Source organism: Lemur catta, chromosome 7, assembly GCF_020740605.2.
Source record: "Lemur catta isolate mLemCat1 chromosome 7, mLemCat1.pri, whole genome shotgun sequence".
Taxonomy (NCBI): Eukaryota; Metazoa; Chordata; class Mammalia; order Primates; family Lemuridae; genus Lemur; species Lemur catta.
In genome coordinates this window covers 1,921,103-1,940,652 of record NC_059134.1, presented here as the reverse complement: position 1 = coordinate 1,940,652, position 19,550 = coordinate 1,921,103, and positions in this window count along the sequence as shown.

Genomic DNA, 19,550 nt, shown 5'->3' with positions numbered 1-19,550 from the left:
GGGTTAGCATCAGCCCTAGGATAGTGTTAGGGTTAGGGTTAGGGTTAGCATCAGGCCTAGGATAGTGTTAGGGTTAGGGTTAGCCTCAGCCCTAGGAGAGTGTTAGGGTTAGGGATAGGGTTAGCATCAGTCCTAGAATAGTGTTAGGTTTAGGGTTAGGGTTAGCATCAGCCCAAGGATAGTTTTAGGGTTAGGGTTAGCATCAGCCCTAGGATAGTGTTAGGGTTAGGGTTAGGGTTAGCATCAGGCCCAGGATAGTGTTAGGGTTAGGGTTAGCATCAGCCCAAGGATAGTGTTAGGGTTAGGGTTAGGGTTAGCATCAGCCCTAGGATAGTGTTAGGGTTAGGGTTAGAATCAACCCTAGGATAGTGTTTGGGTTAGGGTTAGGGTTAGCATGAGCCCTAGGATAGTGTTAGGGTTAGGGTTAGCCTCAGCCCTAGGAGAGTGTTAGGGTTAGGCATAGGGTTAGCATCAGGCCTAGGATAGTGTTAGGGTTAGGGTTAGGGTTAGCATCAGCCCTAGGATAGTGTTAGTGTTAGGGTTAGCATCAGCCCTAGGATAGTGTTAGGGTTAGGGTTAGCATCAGCCCTAGGATAGTGTTAGGGTTAGGGCTAGGGTTATCATCAGGCCTAGGATAGTGTTAATGTTAGGGTTAGCATCAGCCCTAGGATAGTGTTAGGGTTAAGGTTAGGGTTAGCATCCGCCCTAGGATAGTGTTAGTGTTAGGGTTAGCATCAGCCCTAGGATAGTGTTAGGGTTAGGGTTAGCATCAGCCCTAGGATAGTGTTAGGGTTAGGGCTAGGGTTAGCATCAGGCCTAGGATAGTGTTAGTGTTAGGGTTAGCATCAGCCCTAGGATAGTGTTAGGGTTAGGGTTAGCATCAGCCCTAGGATAGTGTTAGGGTTAGGGCTAGGGTTAGCATCAGGCCTAGGATAGTGTTAGTGTTAGGGTTAGCATCAGCCCTAGGATAGTGTTAGGGTTAGGGTTAGGGTTAGCATCAGCCCTAGGATAGTGTTAGTGTTAGTGTTAGCATCAGCCCTAGGATAGTGTTAGGGTTAGGGTTAGGGTTAACATCCGCCCTAGCATAGTGTTAGGGTTAGGGTTAGGGTTAGCATCAGCCCTAGGATAGTGTTAGGGTTACGGTTAACATAAATCCTAGGATAGTGTTAGGGTTAGGGTTAGGGTTATCATCAGGCCTAGGATAGTGTTAGGGTTAGGGTTAGGGTTAGCATCACGCCTAGGATAGTGTTAGGGTTAGGGTTAGGGTTATTATCTGCCCTAGGATAGTGTTAGGGTTAGGGTTAGGGTTAGCATCAGCCCAAGGATAGTGTTAGGGTTAGGGTTAGCATCAGCCCTAGGATAGTGTTAAGGTTAGGGTTAGGGTTATAATCAGGCCTAGGATAGTGTGAGGGCTAGGGTTAGCATCAGACTTAGGATAGTGTTAGGGTTAGGGTTAGGGTTAGCATCAGCCCTAGGATAGTGTTAGTGTTAGGGTTAGCATCAGCCCTAGGATAGTGTTAGGGTTAGGGTTAGGGTTATCATCAGGCCTAGGATAGTGTTAGGGTTAGGGTTAGCATCAGCCCTAGTATAGTGTTAGGGTTAGGGTTAGGGTTAGCATCAGCCCTAGGATAGTGTTAGGGTTAGGGTTAGCATCAACCCCAGGATAGAGTTAGGGTTAGGGTTAGGGTTAGCGTCAGGCCTAGGATAGTGTTAGGGTTAGGGTTAGCATCAGCCCTAGGATAGTGTTAGGGTTAGGGTTCGGGTTAGCATCAGCCGCAGGATAGTGTTAGGGTTAGGGTTAGCCTCAGCCATAAGATAGTGTTATAGTTAGGGTTAGGGTTAGCATCAGCCCTAGGATAGTGTTAGGGTTAGGGTTAGGGTTAGCATCAGCCCTTGGAGAGTGTTAGGGTTAGGGTTAGGGTTAGCATCAGCCCTAGGATAGTGTTAGTGTTAGGGTTAGCATCAGCCCTAGGATAGTGTTAGGGTTAGGGTTAGGGTTAGCATCAGGCCTAGGATAGTGTTAGGGTTAGGGTTAGCATCAGCCCTAGGATAGTGTTAGAGTTAGGGTTAGGGTTAGCATCAGGTCCAGGATAGTGTTAGGGTTAGGGTTAGCATCAGCCCTAGGATAGTGTTAGGGTTAGGGTTAGGGTTAGCATCAGCCCTAGGATAGTGTTAGGGTTAGGCTTAGCATCAACCCTAGGATAGTGTTTGGGTTAGTGTTAGGGTTAGCATCAGCCGTAGGATAGTGTTAGGGTTAGGGTTAGCCTCAGCCCTAGGAGAGTGTTAGGGTTAGGGATAGGGTTAGCATCAGTCCTAGGATAGTGTTAGGTTTAGGGTTAGGGTTAGCATCAGCCCAAGGATAGTTTTAGGGTTAGGGTTAGCATCAGCCCTAGGATAGTGTTAGGGTTAGGGTTAGGGTTAGCATCAGGCCTAGGATAGTGTTAGGGTTAGGGTTAGCATCAGCCCTGGGATAGTGTTAGTGTTAGGGTTAGGGTTAGCATCAGCCGTAGGATAGTGTTAGGGTTAGGGTTAGCCTCAGCCCTAAGATAGTGTTAGAGTTAGGGTTAGGATTAGCATCAGCCCTAGGATAATGTTAGGGTTAGGGTTACGGTTAGCATCAGCCCTAGGATAGTGTTAGTGTTAGGGTTAGCATCAGCCCTAGGATAGTGTTAGGGTTAGCGTTAGGGTTAGCATCAGCCCTAGGATAGTGTTAGCGTTAGGGTTAACATAAACCCTAGGATAGTGTTAGGGTTAGGGTTAGGGTTATCATCAGGCCTAGGATAGTGTTAGGGTTAGGGTTAGGGTTAGTATCAGTTCAAGGATGTTGTTAGGGTTAGCGTTAGGATTAGCATCTGCCCTAGGATATTGTTAGGGTTAGTGTTAGGGTTAGCATCAGCCCAAGGATAGAGTTAGGGTTAGGGTTAGCATCAGCCCTAGGATAGTGTTAGGGTTAGGGTTAGGGTTAGCATCAGGCCCAGGATAGTGTTAGGGTTAGGGTTAGCATCAGCCCAAGGATAGTGTTAGGGTTAGGGTTAGGGTTAGCATCAGCCCTAGGATATTGTTAGGGTTAGGGTTAGGGTTAGCATCAGCCCAAGGATAGTGTTAGGGTTAGGATTAGCATCAGCCCTAGGATAGTGTTAGGGTTAGGGTTAGGGTTAGCATCAGGCCCAGGATAGTGTTAGGGTTAGGGTTAGCATCAGCCCAAGGATAGTGTTAAGGTTAGGGTTAGGGTTAGCATCAGCCCTAGGATAGTGTTCGGGTTAGGGTTAGCATCAACCCTAGGATTGTGTTTGGGTTAGGGTTAGGGTTAGCATTCAGCCCTAGGATAGTGTTAGGGTTAGGGTTAGCCTCAGCCCTAGGAGAGTGTTAGGGTTAGGGATAGGGTTAGCATCAGGCCTAGGATAGTGTTAGGGTTAGGGTTAGGGTTAGCATCAGCCCTAGGATAGTGTTAGGGTTAGGGTTAGCATCAGCCCTAGGATAGTGTCAGGGTTAGGGTTAGGGTTATCATCAGGCCTAGGATAGTGTTAGGGATAGGGTTAGCATCAGCTCTAGGATAGTGTTAGGGTTAGGGTTAGGGTTAGCATCAGCCCTAGGATAGTGTTAAGGTTAGGGTTATGGTTATCATCAGGCCTACTATAGTGTGAGGTCTAGGGTTAGCATCAGACTTAGGATAGTGTTAGGGTTAGGGTTAGGATTAGCATCAGCCCTAGGATAGTGTTAGGGTTAGGGTTAGCATCAGCCCTAGGATAGTGTTAGGGTTAGGGTTAGGGTTATCATCAGGCCTAGGATAGTGTTAGGGTTAGGGTTATCATCAGGCCTAGGATAGTGTTAGGGTTAGAGTTAGGGTTAGCATCAGCCGTAGGATAGTGTTAGAGTTAGGGTTAGCCTCAACCCTAAGATAGTGTTAGAGTTAGGGTTAGGGTTAGCATCAGCCCTAGGATAGTGTTAGGGTTAGGGTTAGGGTTAGCATCAGCCCTTGGAGAGTGTTAGGGTTAGGGTTATGGTTAGCATCAGCCCTAGGATAGTGTTAGTGTTAGGGTTAGCATCAACCCTAGGATAGGGTTAGGGTTAGGGTTAGCATCAGCCCTAGGATAGTGTTAGGGTTAGGGTTAGGGTTAGCATCAGGCCTAGGATAGTGTTAGGGTTAGGGTTAGCATCAGCCCTAGGATAGTGTTAGAGTTAGGGTTAGGGTTAGCATCAGGTCCAGGATAGTGTTAGGGTTAGGGTTAGCATCAGCCCAAGGATAGTGTTAGGGTTAGGGTTAGGGTTAGCATCAGCCCTAGGATAGTGTTAGGGTTAGGCTTAGCATCAACCCTAGGATAGTGTTTGGGTTAGTGTTAGGGTTAGCATCAGCCGTAGGATAGTGTTAGGGTTAGGGTTAGCCTCAGCGCTAGGAGAGTGTTAGGGTTAGGGATAGGGTTAGCATCAGTCCTAGGATAGTGTTAGGTTTAGGGTTAGGGTTAGCATCAGCCCAACGATAGTTTTAGGGTTAGGGTTAGCATCAGCCCTAGGATAGTGTTAGGGTTAGGTTTAGGGTTAGCATCAGGCCCAGGATAGTGTTAGGGTTAGGGTTAGCATCAGCCCAAGGATAGTGTTAGGGTTAGGGTTAGTGTTAGCATCAGCCCTAGGATAGTGTTAGGGTTAGGGTTAGCATCAACCCTAGGATAGTGTTTGGGTTAGGGTTAGGGTTAGCATCAGCCCTAGGATAGTGTTAGGGTTAGGGTTAGCCTCAGCCCTAGGAGAGTGTTAGGGTTAGGCATAGGGTTAGCATCAGGCCTAGGATAGTGTTAGGGTTAGGGTTAGGGTTAGCATCAGCCCTAGGATAGTGTTAGGGTTAGGGTTAGGGTTAGCATCACCCCTAGGATAGTGTTAGGGTTAGCGTTAGGGTTAGCATCAGCCCTAGGATAGTGTTAGGGTTAGGGTTAGGGTTAGCATCAGCCCTAGGATAGTGTTAGGGTTAGGTTTAGGGTTAGCATCAGCCCAAGGATAGTGTTAGGGTTAGGGTTAGCATCAGCCGTAGGATAGTGTTAGGGTTAGGGTTAGGGTTAGGGTTAGCATCAGGCCTAGGATAGTGTTAGGGTTAGGGTTAGCATCAGCCCTGGGATAGTGTTAGGGTTAGGGTTAGGGTTAGCATCAGCCGTAGGATAGTGTTAGGGTTAGGGTTAGCCTCAGCCCTAAGATAGTGTTAGAGTTAGGGTTAGGATTAGCATCAGCCCTAGGATAATGTTAGGGTTAGGGTTACGGTTAGCATCAGCCCTAGGATAGTGTTAGTGTTAGGGTTAGCATCAGCCCTAGGATAGTGTTAGGGTTAGCGTTAGGGTTAGCATCAGCCCTAGGATAGTGTTAGCGTTAGGGTTAACATAAACCCTAGGATAGTGTTAGGGTTAGGGTTAGGGTTATCATCAGGCCTAGGATAGTGTTAGGGTTAGGGTTAGGGTTAGTATCAGTTCAAGGATATTGTTAGGGTTAGCGTTAGGATTAGCATCTGCCCTAGGATATTGTTAGGGTTAGTGTTAGGGTTAGCATCAGCCCTAGGATAGAGTTAGGGTTAGGGTTAGCATCAGCCCTAGGATAGTGTTAGGGTTAGGGTTAGGGTTAGCATCAGGCCCAGGATAGTGTTAGGGTTAGGGTTAGCATCAGCCCAAGGATAGTGTTAGGGTTAGGGTTAGGGTTAGCATCAGCCCTAGGATATTGTTAGGGTTAGGGTTAGGGTTAGCATCAGCCCAAGGATAGTGTTAGGGTTAGGATTAGCATCAGCCCTAGGATAGTGTTAGGGTTAGGGTTAGGGTTAGCATCAGGCCCAGGATAGTGTTAGGGTTAGGGTTAGCATCAGCCCAAGGATAGTGTTAGGGTTAGGGTTAGGGTTAGCATCAGCCCTAGGATAGTGTTCGGGTTAGGGTTAGCATCAACCCTAGGATAGTGTTTGGGTTAGGGTTAGGGTTAGCATTCAGCCCTAGGATAGTGTTAGGGTTAGGGTTAGCCTCAGCCCTAGGAGAGTGTTAGGGTTAGGGATAGGGTTAGCATCAGGCCTAGGATAGTGTTAGGGTTAGGGTTAGGGTTAGCATCAGCCCTAGGATAGTGTTAGGGTTAGGGTTAGCATCAGCCCTAGGATAGTGTCAGGGTTAGGGTTAGGGTTATCATCAGGCCTAGGATAGTGTTAGGGTTAGGGTTAGCATCAGCTCTAGGATAGTGTTAGGGTTAGGGTTAGGGTTAGCATCAGCCCTAGGATAGTGTTAAGGTTAGGGTTATGGTTATCATCAGGCCTAGTATAGTGTGAGGTCTAGGGTTAGCATCAGACTTAGGATAGTGTTAGGGTTAGGGTTAGGGTTAGCATCAGCCCTAGGATAGTGTTAGGGTTAGGGTTAGCATCAGCCCTAGGATAGTGTTAGGGTTAGGGTTAGGGTTATCATCAGGCCTAGGATAGTGTTAGGGATAGGGTTAGCATCAGCTCTAGGATAGTGTTAGGGTTAGGGTTAGGGTTATCATCAGGCCTAGGATAGTGTTAGGGTTAGAGTTAGGGTTAGCATCAGCCGTAGGATAGTGTTAGAGTTAGGGTTAGCCTCAACCCTAAGATAGTGTTAGAGTTAGGGTTAGGGTTAGCATCAGCCCTAGGATAGTGTTAGGGTTAGGGTTAGGGTTAGCATCAGCCCTTGGAGAGTGTTAGGGTTAGGGTTATGGTTAGCATCAGCCCTAGGATAGTGTTAGTGTTAGGGTTAGCATCAACCCTAGGATAGGGTTAGGGTTAGGGTTAGCATCAGCCCTAGGATAGTGTTAGGGTTAGGGTTAGGGTTAGCATCAGGCCTAGGATAGTGTTAGGGTTAGGGTTAGCATCAGCCCTAGGATAGTGTTAGAGTTAGGGTTAGGGTTAGCATCAGGTCCAGGATAGTGTTAGGGTTAGGGTTAGCATCAGCCCAAGGATAGTGTTAGGGTTAGGGTTAGGGTTAGCATCAGCCCTAGGATAGTGTTAGGGTTAGGCTTAGCATCAACCCTAGGATAGTGTTTGGGTTAGTGTTAGGGTTAGCATCAGCCGTAGGATAGTGTTAGGGTTAGGGTTAGCCTCAGCGCTAGGAGAGTGTTAGGGTTAGGGATAGGGTTAGCATCAGTCCTAGGATAGTGTTAGGTTTAGGGTTAGGGTTAGCATCAGCCCAACGATAGTTTTAGGGTTAGGGTTAGCATCAGCCCTAGGATAGTGTTAGGGTTAGGTTTAGGGTTAGCATCAGGCCCAGGATAGTGTTAGGGTTAGGGTTAGCATCAGCCCAAGGATAGTGTTAGGGTTAGGGTTAGTGTTAGCATCAGCCCTAGGATAGTGTTAGGGTTAGGGTTAGCATCAACCCTAGGATAGTGTTTGGGTTAGGGTTAGGGTTAGCATCAGCCCTAGGATAGTGTTAGGGTTAGGGTTAGCCTCAGCCCTAGGAGAGTGTTAGGGTTAGGCATAGGGTTAGCATCAGGCCTAGGATAGTGTTAGGGTTAGGGTTAGGGTTAGCATCAGCCCTAGGATAGTGTTAGGGTTAGGGTTAGGGTTAGCATCACCCCTAGGATAGTGTTAGGGTTAGCGTTAGGGTTAGCATCAGCCCTAGGATAGTGTTAGGGTTAGGGTTAGGGTTAGCATCAGCCCTAGGATAGTGTTAGGGTTAGGTTTAGGGTTAGCATCAGCCCAAGGATAGTGTTAGGGTTAGGGTTAGCATCAGCCGTAGGATAGTGTTAGGGTTAGGGTTAGGGTTAGGGTTAGCATCAGGCCTAGGATAGTGTTAGGGTTAGGGTTAGCATCAGCCCTGGGATAGTGTTAGGGTTAGGGTTAGGGTTAGCATCAGCCGTAGGATAGTGTTAGGGTTAGGGTTAGCCTCAGCCCTAAGATAGTGTTAGAGTTAGGGTTAGGATTAGCATCAGCCCTAGGATAATGTTAGGGTTAGGGTTACGGTTAGCATCAGCCCTAGGATAGTGTTAGTGTTAGGGTTAGCATCAGCCCTAGGATAGTGTTAGGGTTAGCGTTAGGGTTAGCATCAGCCCTAGGATAGTGTTAGCGTTAGGGTTAACATAAACCCTAGGATAGTGTTAGGGTTAGGGTTAGGGTTATCATCAGGCCTAGGATAGTGTTAGGGTTAGGGTTAGGGTTAGTATCAGTTCAAGGATATTGTTAGGGTTAGCGTTAGGATTAGCATCTGCCCTAGGATATTGTTAGGGTTAGTGTTAGGGTTAGCATCAGCCCTAGGATAGAGTTAGGGTTAGGGTTAGCATCAGCCCTAGGATAGTGTTAGGGTTAGGGTTAGGGTTAGCATCAGGCCCAGGATAGTGTTAGGGTTAGGGTTAGCATCAGCCCAAGGATAGTGTTAGGGTTAGGGTTAGGGTTAGCATCAGCCCTAGGATATTGTTAGGGTTAGGGTTAGGGTTAGCATCAGCCCAAGGATAGTGTTAGGGTTAGGATTAGCATCAGCCCTAGGATAGTGTTAGGGTTAGGGTTAGGGTTAGCATCAGGCCCAGGATAGTGTTAGGGTTAGGGTTAGCATCAGCCCAAGGATAGTGTTAGGGTTAGGGTTAGGGTTAGCATCAGCCCTAGGATAGTGTTCGGGTTAGGGTTAGCATCAACCCTAGGATAGTGTTTGGGTTAGGGTTAGGGTTAGCATTCAGCCCTAGGATAGTGTTAGGGTTAGGGTTAGCCTCAGCCCTAGGAGAGTGTTAGGGTTAGGGATAGGGTTAGCATCAGGCCTAGGATAGTGTTAGGGTTAGGGTTAGGGTTAGCATCAGCCCTAGGATAGTGTTAGGGTTAGGGTTAGCATCAGCCCTAGGATAGTGTCAGGGTTAGGGTTAGGGTTATCATCAGGCCTAGGATAGTGTTAGGGTTAGGGTTAGCATCAGCTCTAGGATAGTGTTAGGGTTAGGGTTAGGGTTAGCATCAGCCCTAGGATAGTGTTAAGGTTAGGGTTATGGTTATCATCAGGCCTAGTATAGTGTGAGGTCTAGGGTTAGCATCAGACTTAGGATAGTGTTAGGGTTAGGGTTAGGGTTAGCATCAGCCCTAGGATAGTGTTAGGGTTAGGGTTAGCATCAGCCCTAGGATAGTGTTAGGGTTAGGGTTAGGGTTATCATCAGGCCTAGGATAGTGTTAGGGTTAGGGTTATCATCAGCCCTAGTATAGTGTTAGGGTTAGGGTTAGGGTTAGCATCAGCCCTAGGATAGTGTTAGGGTTAGGGTTAGCATCAGCCCTAGGATAGTGTTAGGGTTAGGGTTAGGGTTATCATCAGGCCTAGGATAGTGTTAGGGTTAGGGTTATCATCAGGCCTAGGATAGTGTTAGGGTTAGGGTTAGGGTTAGCATCAGCCGTAGGATAGTGTTAGAGTTAGGGTTAGCCTCAACCCTAAGATAGTGTTAGAGTTAGGGTTAGGGTTAGCATCAGCCCTAGGATAGTGTTAGGGTTAGGGTTAGGGTTAGCATCAGGCCTTGGAGAGTGTTAGGGTTAGGGTTATGGTTAGCATCAGCCCTAGGATAGTGTTAGTGTTAGGGTTAGCATCAGCCCTAGGATAGTGTTAGGGTTAGGGTTAGCATCCGCCCTAGGATAGTGTTAGGGTTAGGGTTGGGGTTAGCATCAGGCCTAGGATAGTGTTAGTGTTAGGGTTAGCATCAGCCCTAGGATAGTGTTAGGGTTAGGGTTAGGGTTAGCATCCGCCCTAGGATAATGTTAGGGTTAGGTTTAGGGTTAGCATCAGCCCTAGGATACTGTAAGTGTTCGGGTTAGCATCAGCCCTAGGACAGTGTTAGGGTTAGGGTTAGGGTTAGCATCTGCCCTAGGATAGTGTTAGGGTTAGGGTTAGGGTTAGCATCAGCCCTAGGATAGTGTTAGGGTTACGGTTAACATAAATCCTAGGATAGTGTTAGGGTTAGCGTTAGGGTTATCATCAGGCCTAGGATAGTGTTAGGGTTAGGGTTAGGGTTAGCATCAGTTCAAGGATAGTGTTAGGGTTAGCGTTAGGGTTAGCATCTGCCCTAGGATAGTGTTAGCGTTAGGGTTAGGGTTAGCATCAGCCCAAGGATAGTGTTAGGGTTAGGGTTAGCATCAGCCCTAGGATAGTGTTAGGGTTAGGGTTAGGGTTAGCATCAGCCCTAGGACAGTGTTAGGGTTAGGGTTAGCATCAGCCCAAGGATAGTGTTAGGGTTAGGGTTAGGGTTAGCATCAGCCCTAGGATAGTGTTAGGTTTAGGGTTAGCATCAACCCTAGGATAGTGTTTGGGTTAGGGTTAGGGTTAGCATCAGCCCTAGGATAGTGTGAGGGTTAGGGTTAGCCTCAGCCCTAGGAGCGTGTTAGGGTTAGGGATAGGGTTAGCATCAGGCCTAGGATAGTGTTAGGGTTAGGGTTAGGGTTAGCATTAGCCCTAGGATAGTGTTAGGGTTAGGGTTAGCATCAGCCCTAGGATAGTGTCAGGGTTACGGTTAGGGTTATCATCAGGCCTAGGATAGTGTTAGGGTTAGGGTTAGCATCAGCTCTAGGATAGTGTTAGGGTTAGGGTTAGGGTTAGCATCAGCCCTAGGATAATGTTAAGGTTAGGGTTAGGGTTATCATCAGGCCTAGGATAGTGTGAGGGCTAGGGTTAGCATCAGACTTAGGATAGTGTTAGGGTTAGGGTTAGGGTTAGCATCAGCCCTAGGATAGTGTTAGGGTTAGGGTTAGCATCAGCCCTAGGATAGTGTTAGGGTTAGGGTTAGGGTTATCATCAGGCCTAGGATAGTGTTAGTTTTAGGGTTAGCATCAGCCCTAGTATAGTGTTAGGGTTAGGGTTAGGGTTACCATCAGCCCTAGGATAGTGTTAGGGTTAGGGTTAGCATCAACCCTAGGATAGTGTTAGGGTTAGGGTTAGGGTTAGCATCAGGCCCAGGATAGTGTTAGGGTTAGGGTTAGCATCAGCCCAAGGATAGTGTTAGGGTTAGGGTTAGGGTTAGCATCAGCCCTAGGATTGTGTTAGGGTTAGGGTTAGCATCAACCCTAGGATAGTGTTTGGGTTAGGGTTAGGGTTAGCATCAGCCCTAGGATAGTGTTAGGGTTAGGGTTAGCCTCAGCCCTAGGAGAGTGTTAGGGATAGGCATAGGGTTAGCATCAGGCCTAGGATAGTGTTAGGGTTAGGGTTAGGGTTAGCATCAGCCCTAGGATAGTGTTAAGGTTAGGGTTATGGTTATCATCAGGCCTAGTATAGTGTGAGGTCTAGGGTTAGCATCAGACTTAGGATAGTGTTAGTGTTAGGGTTAGGGTTAGCATCAGCCCTAGGATAGTGTTAGGGTTAGGGTTAGCATCAGCCCTAGGATAGTGTTAGGGTTAGGGTTAGGGTTATCATCAGGCCTAGGATAGTGTTAGGGTTAGGGTTAGCATCAGCCCTAGGATAGTGTTAGGGTTAGGGTTAGGGTTAGCATCAGCCCTAGGATAGTGTTAGGGTTAGGGTTAGCATCAGCCCTAGGATAGTGTTAGGGTTAGGGTTAGGGTTATCATCAGACCTAGGATAGTGTTAGGGTTAGGGTTAGCATCAGCCCTAGGATAGTGTTAGTGTTAGGGTTAGCATGAGCCCTAGGATAGTGTTAGGGTTAGGGTTAGCATCAGCCCTAGGATAGTGTTAGGGTTAGGGCTAGGGTTAGCATCAGGACTAGGATAGTGTTAGTGTTAGGGTTAGCATCAGCCCTAGGATAGTGTTAGGGTTAGGGTTAGGGTTAGCATCCGCCCTAGGATAATTTTAGGGTTAGGGTTAGGGTTAGCATCAGCCCTAGGATAGTGTTAGTGTTAGTGTTAGCATCAGCCCTAGGATAGTGTTAGGGTTAGGGTTAGGGTTAGCATCCGCCCTAGCATAGTGATAGGGTTAGGGTTAGGGTTAGCATCAGCCCTAGGATAGTGTTAGGGTTAGGGTTAACATAAATCCTAGGATAGTGTTAGGGTTAGGGTTAGGGTTATCATCAGGCCTAGGATAGTGTTAGGGTTAGGGTTAGGGTTAGCATCACGCCTAGGATAGTGTTACGGTTAGGGTTAGGGTTAGCATCTGCCCTAGGATAGTGTTAGGGTTAGGGTTAGGGTTAGCATCAGCCCAAGGATAGTGTTAGGGTTAGGGTTAGCATCAGCCCTAGGATAGTGTTAGGGTTAGGGTTAGGGTTAGCATCAGGCCCAGGATAGTGTTAGGGTTAGGGTTAGCATCAGCCCAAGGATAGTGTTAGGGTTAGGGTTAGGGTTATCATCAGCCCTAGGATAGTGTTAGGGTTAGGGTTAGCATCAACCCTAGGATAGTGTTTGGGTTAGGGTTAGGGTTAGCATCAGCCCTAGGATAGTGTTAGGGTTAGGGTTAGCCTCAGCCCTAGGAGAGTGTTAGGGTTAGGGATAGGGTTAGCATCAGGCCTAGGATAGTGTTAGGGTTAGGGTTAGGGTTAGCATTAGCCCTAGGATAGTGTTAGGGTTAGGGATAGCATCAGCCCTAGGATAGTGTCAGGGTTACGGTTAGGGTTATCATCAGGCCTAGGATAGTGTTAGGGTTAGGGTTAGCATGAGCTCTAGGATAGTGTTAGGGTTAGGGTTAGGGTTAGCATCAGCCCTAGGATAGTGTTAAGGTTAGGGTTAGGGTTATAATCAGGCCTAGGATAGTGTGAGGGCTAGGGTTAGCATCAGACTTAGGATAGTGTTAGGGTTAGGGTTAGGGTTAGCATCAGCCCTAGGATAGTGTTAGGGTTAGGGTTAGCATCATCCCTAGGATAGTGTTAGGGTTAGGGTTGGGGTTAGCATCAGGCCTAGGATAGTGTTAGTGTTAGGGTTAGCATCAGCCCTAGGATAGTGTTAGGGTTAGGGTTAGGGTTAGCATCCGCCCTAGGATAATGTTAGGGTTAGGGTTAGGGTTAGCATCAGCCCTAGGATACTGTAAGTGTTCGGGTTAGCATCAGCCCTAGGACAGTGTTAGGGTTAGGGTTAGGGTTAGCATCTGCCCTAGGATAGTGTTAGGGTTAGGGTTAGGGTTAGCATCAGCCCTAGGATAGTGTTAGGGTTAGGGTTAACATAAATCCTAGGATAGTGTTAGGGTTAGGGTTAGGGTTATCATCAGGCCTAGGATAGTGTTAGGGTTAGGGTTAGGGTTAGCATCAGTTCAAGGATAGTGTTAGGGTTAGCGTTAGGGTTAGCATCTGCCCTAGGATAGTGTTAGGGTTAGGGTTAGGGTTAGCATCAGCCCAAGGATAGTGTTAGGGTTAGGGTTAGAATCAGCCCTAGGATAGTGTTAGGGTTAGGGTTAGGGTTAGCATAAGCCCTAGGACAGTGTTAGGGTTAGGGTTAGCATCAGCCCAAGGATAGTTGTAGGGTTAGGGTTAGGGTTAGCATCAGCCCTAGGATAGTGTTAGGTTTAGGGTTAGCATCAATCCTAGGATAGTGTTTGGGTTAGGGTTAGGGTTAGCATCAGCCCTAGGATAGTGTTAGGGTTAGGGTTAGCCTCAGCCCTAGGAGAGTGTTAGGGTTAGGGATAGGGTTAGCATCAGGCCTAGGATAGTGTTAGGGTTAGGGTTAGGGTTAGCATTAGCCCTAGGATAGTGTTAGGGTTAGGGTTAGCATCAGCCCTAGGATAGTGTCAGGGTTACGGTTAGGGTTATCATCAGGCCTAGGATAGTGTTAGGGTTAGGGTTAGCATCAGCTCTAGGATACTGTTAGGGTTAGGGTTAGGGTTAGCATCAGCCCTAGGATAATGTTAAGGTTAGGGTTAGGGTTATCATCAGGCCTAGGATAGTGTGAGGGCTAGGGTTAGCATCAGACTTAGGATAGTGTTAGGGTTAGGGTTAGGGTTAGCATCAGCCCTAGGATAGTGTTAGTGTTAGGGTTAGCATCAGCCCTAGGATAGTGTTAGGGTTAGGGTTAGGGTTATCATCAGGCCTAGGATAGTGTTAGGGTTAGGGTTAGCATCAGCCCTAATATAGTGTTAGGGTTAGGGTTAGGGTTAGCATCAGCCCTAGGATAGTGTTAGGGTTAGAGTTAGCATCAACCCTAGGATAGAGTTAGGGTTAGGGTTAGGGTTAGCATCAGTCCTAGGATAGTGTTAGGTTTAGGGTTAGGGTTAGCATCAGCCCAAGGATAGTGTTAGGGTTAGGGTTAGCATCAGCCCTAGGATAGTGTTAGGGTTAGGGTTAGGGTTAGCATCAGGCCCAGGATAGTGTTAGGGTTAGTGTTAGCATCAGCCCAAGGATAGTGTTAGGGTTAGGATTAGGGTTAGCATCAGCCCTAGGATTGTGTTAGGGTTAGGGTTAGCATCAACCCTAGGATAGCGTTTGGGTTAGGGTTAGGGTTAGCATCAGCCCTAGGATAGTGTTAGGGTTAGGGTTAGCCTCAGCCCTAGGAGAGTGTTAGGGTTAGGCATAGGGTTAGCATCAGGCCTAGGATAGTGTTTGGGTTAGCGTTAGGGTTAGCATCAGCCCTAGGATAGTGTTAAGGTTAGGGTTATGGTTATCATCAGGCCTAGTATAGTGTGAGGTCTAGGGTTAGCATCAGACTTAGGATAGTGTTAGTGTTAGGGTTAGGGTTAGCATCAGCCCTAGGATAGTGTTAGGGTTAGGGTTAGCATCAGCCCTAGGATAGTGTTAGGGTTAGGGTTAGGGTTATCATCAGGCCTAGGATAGTGTTAGGGTTAGGGTTAGCATCAGCCCTAGGATAGTGTTAGGGTTAGGGTTAGGGTTAGCATCAGCCCTAGGATAGTGTTAGGGTTAGGGTTAGCATCAGCCCTAGGATAGTGTTAGGGTTAGGGTTAGGGTTATCATCAGGCCTAGGATAGTGTTAGGGTTAGGGTTAGCATCAGCCCTAGGATAGTGTTAGTGTTAGGGTTAGCATCAGCCCTAGGATAGTGTTAGGGTTAGGGTTACCATCAGCCCTAGGATAGTGTTAGGGTTAGGGCTAGGGTTAGCATCAGGCCTAGGATAGTGTTAGTGTTAGGGTTAGCATCAGCCCTAGGATAGTGTTAGGGTTAGGGTTAGGGTTAGCATCCGCCCTAGGATAATGTTAGGGTTAGGGTTAGGGTTAGCATCAGCCCTAGGATAGTGTTAGTGTTAGTGTTAGCATCAGCCCTAGGATAGTGTTAGGGTTAGGGTTAGGGTTAGCATCCGCCCTAGCATAGTGATAGGGTTAGGGTTAGGGTTAGCATCAGCCCTAGGATAGTGTTAGGGTTAGGGTTAACATAAATCCTAGGATAGTGTTAGTGTTAGGGTTAGGGTTATCATCAGGCCTAGGATAGTGTTAGGGTTAGGGTTAGGGTTAGCATCACGCCTAGGATAGTGTTAGGGTTAGGGTTAGGGTTAGCATCTGCCCTAGGATAGTGTTAGGGTTAGGGTTAGGGTTAGCATCAGCCCAAGGATAGTGTTAGGGTTAGGGTTAGCATCAGCCCTAGGATAGTGTTAGGGTTAGGGTTAGGGTTAGCATCAGGCCCAGGATAGTGTTAGGGTTAGGGTTAGCATCAGCCCAAGGATAGTGTTAGGGTTAGGGTTAGGGTTATCATCAGCCCTAGGATAGTGTTAGGGTTAGGGTTAGCATCAACCCTAGGATAGTGTTTGGGTTAGGGTTAGGGTTAGCATCAGCCCTAGGATAGTGTTAGGGTTAGGGTTAGCCTTAGCCCTAGGAGAGTGTTAGGGTTAGGGATAGGGTTAGCATCAGGCCTAGGATAGTGTTAGGGTTAGGGTTAGGGTTAGCATTAGCCCTAGGATAGTGTTAGGGTTAGGGTTAGCATCAGCCCTAGGATAGTGTCAGGGTTACGGTTAGGGTTATCATCAGGCCTAGGATAGTGTTAAGGTTAGGGTTAGCATGAGCTCTAGGATAGTGTTAGGGTTAGGGTTAGGGTTAGCATCAGCCCTAGGATAGTGTTAAGGTTAGGGTTAGGGTTATAATCAGGCCTAGGATAGTGTGAGGGCTAGGGTTAGCATCAGACTTAGGATAGTGTTAGGGTTAGGGTTAGGGTTAGCATCAGCCCTAGGATAGTGTTAGGGTTAGGGTTAGCATCAGCCATAGGATAGTGTTAGGGTTAGGGTTAGGGTTATCATCAGGCCTAGGATAGTGTTAGGGTTAGGGTTAGCATCAGCCCTAGTATAGTGTTAGGGTTAGGGTTAGGGTTAGCATCAGCCGTAGGATAGTGTTAGGGTTAGGGTTAGCATCAGCCCTAAGATAGTGTTAGAGTTAGGGTTAGGATTAGCATCAGCCCTAGGATAATGTTAGGGTTAGGGTTACGGTTAGCATCAGCCCTAGGATAGTGTTAGTGTTAGGGTTAGCATCAGCCCTAGGATAGTGTTAGGGTTAGCGTTAGGGTTAGCATCAGCCCTAGGATAGTGTTAGCGTTAGGGTTAACATAAACCCTAGGATAGTGTTAGGGTTAGGGTTAGGGTTATCATCAGGCCTAGGATAGTGTTAGGGTTAGGGTTAGGGTTAGTATCAGTTCAAGGATATTGTTAGGGTTAGCGTTAGGATTAGCATCTGCCCTAGGATATTGTTAGGGTTAGTGTTAGGGTTAGCATCAGCCCTAGGATAGAGTTAGGGTTAGGGTTAGCATCAGCCCTAGGATAGTGTTAGGGTTAGGGTTAGGGTTAGCATCAGGCCCAGGATAGTGTTAGGGTTAGGGTTAGCATCAGCCCAAGGATAGTGTTAGGGTTAGGGTTAGGGTTAGCATCAGCCCTAGGATATTGTTAGGGTTAGGGTTAGGGTTAGCATCAGCCCAAGGATAGTGTTAGGGTTAGGATTAGCATCAGCCCTAGGATAGTGTTAGGGTTAGGGTTAGGGTTAGCATCAGGCCCAGGATAGTGTTAGGGTTAGGGTTAGCATCAGCCCAAGGATAGTGTTAGGGTTAGGGTTAGGGTTAGCATCAGCCCTAGGATAGTGTTCGGGTTAGGGTTAGCATCAACCCTAGGATAGTGTTTGGGTTAGGGTTAGGGTTAGCATTCAGCCCTAGGATAGTGTTAGGGTTAGGGTTAGCCTCAGCCCTAGGAGAGTGTTAGGGTTAGGGATAGGGTTAGCATCAGGCCTAGGATAGTGTTAGGGTTAGGGTTAGGGTTAGCATGAGCCCTAGGATAGTGTTAGGGTTAGGGTTAGCATCAGCCCTAGGATAGTGTCAGGGTTAGGGTTAGGGTTATCATCAGGCCTAGGATAGTGTTAGGGTTAGGGTTAGCATCAGCTCTAGGATAGTGTTAGGGTTAGGGTTAGGGTTAGCATCAGCCCTAGGATAGTGTTAAGGTTAGGGTTATGGTTATCATCAGGCCTAGTATAGTGTGAGGTCTAGGGTTAGCATCAGACTTAGGATAGTGTTAGGGTTAGGGTTAGGGTTAGCATCAGCCCTAGGATAGTGTTAGGGTTAGGGTTAGCATCAGCCCTAGGATAGTGTTAGGGTTAGGGTTAGGGTTATCATCAGGCCTAGGATAGTGTTAGGGTTAGGGTTAGCATCAGCCCTAGTATAGTGTTAGGGTTAGGGTTAGGGTTAGCATCAGCCCTAGGATAGTGTTAGGGTTAGGGTTAGCATCAGCCCTAGGATAGTGTTAGGGTTAGGGTTAGGGTTATCATCAGGCCTAGGATAGTGTTAGGGTTAGGGTTATCATCAGGCCTAGGATAGTGTTAGGGTTAGGGTTAGCATCAGCCGTAGGATAGTGTTAGAGTTAGGGTTAGCCTCAACCCTAAGATAGTGTTAGAGTTAGGGTTAGGGTTAGCATCAGCCCTAGGATAGTGTTAGGGTTAGGGTTAGGGTTAGCATCAGGCCTTGGAGAGTGTTAGGGTTAGGGTTATGGTTAGCATCAGCCCTAGGATAGTGTTAGTGTTAGGGTTAGCATCAGCCCTAGGATAGTGTTAGGGTTAGGGTTAGCATCCGCCCTAGGATAGTGTTAGGGTTAGGGTTGGGGTTAGCATCAGGCCTAGGATAGTGTTAGTGTTAGGGTTAGCATCAGCCCTAGGATAGTGTTAGGGTTAGGGTTAGGGTTAGCATCCGCCCTAGGATAATGTTAGGGTTAGGTTTAGGGTTAGCATCAGCCCTAGGATACTGTAAGTGTTCGGGTTAGCATCAGCCCTAGGACAGTGTTAGGGTTAGGGTTAGGGTTAGCATCTGCCCTAGGATAGTGTTAGGGTTAGGGTTAGGGTTAGCATCAGCCCTAGGATAGTGTTAGGGTTACGGTTAACATAAATCCTAGGATAGTGTTAGGGTTAGCGTTAGGGTTATCATCAGGCCTAGGATAGTGTTAGGGTTAGGGTTAGGGTTAGCATCAGTTCAAGGATAGTGTTAGGGTTAGCGTTAGGGTTAGCATCTGCCCTAGGATAGTGTTAGGGTTAGGGTTAGGGTTAGCATCAGCCCAAGGATAGTGTTAGGGTTAGGGTTAGCATCAGCCCTAGGATAGTGTTAGGGTTAGGGTTAGGGTTAGCATCAGCCCTAGGACAGTGTTAGGGTTAGGGTTAGCATCAGCCCAAGGATAGTGTTAGGGTTAGGGTTAGGGTTAGCATCAGCCCTAGGATAGTGTTAGGTTTAGGGTTAGCATCAACCCTAGGATAGTGTTTGGGTTAGGGTTAGGGTTAGCATCAGCCCTAGGATAGTGTTAGGGTTAGGGTTAGCCTCAGCCCTAGGAGCGTGTTAGGGTTAGGGATAGGGTTAGCATCAGGCCTAGGATAGTGTTAGGGTTAGGGTTAGGGTTAGCATTAGCCCTAGGATAGTGTTAGGGTTAGGGTTAGCATCAGCCCTAGGATAGTGTCAGGGTTACGGTTAGGGTTATCATCAGGCCTAGGATAGTGTTAGGGTTAGGGTTAGCATCAGCTCTAGGATAGTGTTAGGGTTAGGGTTAGGGTTAGCATCAGCACTAGGATAATGTTAAGGTTAGGGTTAGGGTTATCATCAGGCCTAGGATAGTGTGAGGGCTAGGGTTAGCATCAGACTTAGGATAGTGTTAGGGTTAGGGTTAGGGTTAGCATCAGCCCTAGGATAGTGTTAGGGTTAGGGTTAGCATCAGCCCTAGGATAGTGTTAGGGTTAGGGTTAGGGTTATCATCAGGCCTAGGATAGTGTTAGTTTTAGGGTTAGCATCAGCCCTAGTATAGTGTTAGGGTTAGGGTTAGGGTTACCATCAGCCCTAGGATAGTGTTAGGGTTAGGGTTAGCATCAACCCTAGGATAGTGTTAGGGTTAGGGTTAGGGTTAGCATCAGGCCCAGGATAGTGTTAGGGTTAGGGTTAGCATCAGCCCAAGGATAGTGTTAGGGTTAGGGTTAGGGTTAGCATCAGCCCTAGGATTGTGTTAGGGTTAGGGTTAGCATCAACCCTAGGATAGTGTTTGGGTTAGGGTTAGGGTTAGCATCAGCCCTAGGATAGTGTTAGGGTTAGGGTTAGCCTCAGCCCTAGGAGAGTGTTAGGGTTAGGCATAGGGTTAGCATCAGGCCTAGGATAGTGTTAGGGTTAGGGTTAGGGTTAGCATCAGCCCTAGGATAGTGTTAAGGTTAGGGTTATGGTTATCATCAGGCCTAGTATAGTGTGAGGTCTAGGGTTAGCATCAGACTTAGGATAGTGTTAGTGTTAGGGTTAGGGTTAGCATCAGCCCTAGGATAGTGTTAGGGTTAGGGTTAG